Source organism: Lucilia cuprina, chromosome 6, assembly GCF_022045245.1.
Source record: "Lucilia cuprina isolate Lc7/37 chromosome 6, ASM2204524v1, whole genome shotgun sequence".
NCBI classification, from domain to species: Eukaryota; Metazoa; Arthropoda; class Insecta; order Diptera; family Calliphoridae; genus Lucilia; species Lucilia cuprina.
The window spans coordinates 47,084,435-47,088,033 of NC_060954.1; positions in this window are offsets into that span (position 1 = coordinate 47,084,435).

A 3,599-nucleotide genomic window follows, 5' to 3' on the forward strand; every position below is an offset into this window, starting at 1 on the left:
ATGGAACTCTTTTTTTAGATGATTTTATCATATCATAAAAAGTTCATTGAACTTCTTTTTTATTTTCATAAAATTGGCACAGTTAAATTTCATTGCGTTTACTTTTTTTGTATGCAAAACACAATCGTTTGGTTTTCACTCTAAAAACGTTGTTGTTGTGTTAATAAAAAATGCACTTTTTTCTTTTTTATTATTATATAGGGAGCTTTTGCCAAAAACAAATAAATGACCACTTAAAAAAGGTGCAGTCTTTTATGGCAACAATCATTAATTGTATTTATTAAAAATTTAGCTCACAAAACTCATGTTAACCATAACAATTATAAACAAAAAGAAAAGGGGTTTATTAATTTCTTTCTTTTCTTTCCTTTAAAATATGTCACAGCTATTAAAAAAAACTCCTTTTCTGATTCTTTGTTACGCACGTCATTGCTGTCAAAAAACAAAAACAAAAATAAATGATGGCGACATAAATTTGTTTGTTTACATTTCACTTGTTGCTATTTTGTTTGTTTTTTTCTTGTTCAGCTAAATGTCGGCAAAAAATTTAAATAATTTTTAATTTACACAATTAACATGATTTATTTTTTATACAAAAAATATGTTAATTACACTTTATTATTACATATAAATAAAGTTTATTAAAAAAAAACAAAAAAAAAAATTTAAAATCCGTTTAAATTTTTTTCTTTTCGAAAATTAGAGAGGAATCTGGGTAAGAGTTATAAGACAGATGAAAGACGCCAGTTTATTTAATCAGCTGAATATGGTTAAAAAAAAAACGAAATATATACATATTTTTATTAGTTTTGTTTTCGCTTAATCAATAACAATCATTAGTCAGCAGAAAATAGGCGCCATTTTTACACAAATGTTTTGGCAAATTAATAATTACAAAATTAGTTTTTACAATACAAAGAATGTATATAAACTATATTGACAACTTATATATCACCAATAGTATATGTATATTAGTATATGGATTATTTCACAGCCTGGACTATAAATTAGTTTATAGTTTGGTCTATAAATTAGTTAATAGTATTTATTCTAGATTACTTTTTAATCTAGACTTTAGTCTATAGTAGAGAAATTTAGTCTATAGTAGAGACATATAGTCTATAGTAGATGACTATATTATATATTAGTTAAAACTATAGATTTATAGTCTAGACTATAGATTAGTTTATTGTCTGGACTAAAGATCAGTCTTTAGTCTGGCTTATAGATGAATCTATAGCCTATACTACAGTGCAGAATATCTAAAACATTAGACTATAATTTAGACTATAGATTAGTCTATAGTTTGGACTATTGATTAGTCAATAGTTTGGACTATAGATTAGTCTATAGTCTGGACTATATATTAGTCTATAGTCTGGACTATAGTCCGGATTATAGATTAGTCTATAGTCTGGACTAAAGATTAGTCTATAATCTGGACTATAGATTAGTCTATAATCTGGACTATAGATTAGTCTATAGTCTGGACTGTAGATTAGACTATAGTTTGGACTAAAGATTAGCCTATAGTCTGGACTATAGATTAGTTAATAGTCTGGACTATAGATTAGTTTATAGTATGGACTATAGATTAGTGTGCAGTCTGGACTATAAATTAGTCTATAGTCTGTACTATAGATTAGTGTGCAGTGTGGATTATAAATTAGTCTACAGTCTGTACTATAGATTAGTCTATAGAATGTACTACAGATTATTATATGGTCTGGACAATAGATCAGTCTATAGTGTGGACTATAGATTAGTCCATAGTCTGGACTATAGATTAGTCCATAGTCTGGACTATAGATTAGTCTATAGTCTGGACTATAGATTAGTCTATAGTCTGGACTATAGATTAGTCTATAGTCTGGACTATAGATTAGTCTATAGTCTGGACTATAGATTAGTCTATAGTCTGGACTATAGATTAGTCTATAGTCTGGACTATAGATTAGTCTATAGTCTGCACTATATAGACTGATATGCAGATTAGTCTATTGTCTGGAATATAGATTTTATAGATCTATAGGCCACTCTGTAGATTGTATTGCACAAAAGTTCTATATACAGTCTGCGTTCGGTCTATAATCTAAACTGTGTTTATGACTAAAATCTTGATTATAGTTCAATCTGTAGTTTTACTTATTTTGGTGTAGGGATCCTCATAAAGTTGTTAATTATTAAACCATCTTCTTTTTCAAATCGCAGTTGTTTGTTTTTAAATATCGCATTTCATTAATATCTTGTTTTTTTGTAAAACTTATTTACGCAAAAAGTCCAGAGAACACTTCTCTTAAGAAAGAAGACAAAATCCAAACAACTTGGGGAATTCCAATTTCACATTCAAATGTGATTTTTAAATGAATATTTAAATTTTGTTTTAAAATTATTGGTATTTTAAAAGATTTTTTATTTATTTTGTTATTTTTTATATAGCTCTTTGTAATTTTTTATTATTTAATGAATTTTTAATGATGTTTTGTTTTTTTGTTAAAAAAAAACAAGAAAGAAAGAAAAACAATATATTAAATATTTTTATTTTATGTAAGAAAACAAAAAAACAAACATAACCAGAGTCCAGTTTTGTTTTCTGTACCCAATTTTTATTTTAAAGAGGAATTTTGTGGATTTTTATGGAACTTTGATAATGCCGACTTATTATATATAATTGATTCTATTTGTTTATTTTTTTATTTAAATAAAATTTGACAAATTTTGTCTCAAAAAAACCCCAAACCAGTTCAATTTTAAAATATACAAAATTTTTTTAAGTGGCGACTGGGCAGCAGCACTTTCTTTAAAAGGAAATTAAAGAATTTGAATATTTTGAAATATTTAAAATAGATTTAGTTGATTTTTAGATGAATAGCCTCTAGATGCGTAATTAATTAATTTTATTTATAAGAGAATTTTAATTATGTATATTGAAATGTGAATTGTAAAAATATTGTTTATGTTTTGATAAAAAAACAATCAAATTTTAAATAGTCTATAGTCTGAACTATAGATTAGTCTATAGTCTGGACTGTAGATTAATCTATAGTCTTGACTTTAGATTAGTCTATAGTCTGGACTGTAGATTAGTCTATAGTCTGGACTATAGATTAGTCTATAGTGTGGACTATAGATTAGTCTATAGTCTGGACTATAGAGTAGTCTATAGTCTGGAATACACTTTAGTCTAAAGTCTGGACTATAGTTTAGTTTAAAGTCTGGACTATATATTAGTCTATACTATAGACTAATCTATAGTCAAGACTATAGACTAAGATATAGTCGAGACTATAGACTAATCTATAGTCTTGACTATAGATTAGCCTATAGTCTGGACTAAGAGTAGTCTATAGTCTGGAATACAGTTTATTGTAAAGTCTGGACTATAGTTTAGTCTAAAGTCTGGACTATAGATAAGTCTACACTATAGACTTATCTATAGTCAAGACTATAGACTAATCTATTGTCAAGACTATAAACTAAGATATATAGATTAGTCTATAGTCTGAACTATAGATTAGTCTATAGTCTGGACTGTAGATTAATCTATAGTCTTGACTTTAGATTAGTCTATAGTCTGGACTGTAGATTAGTCTATAGTC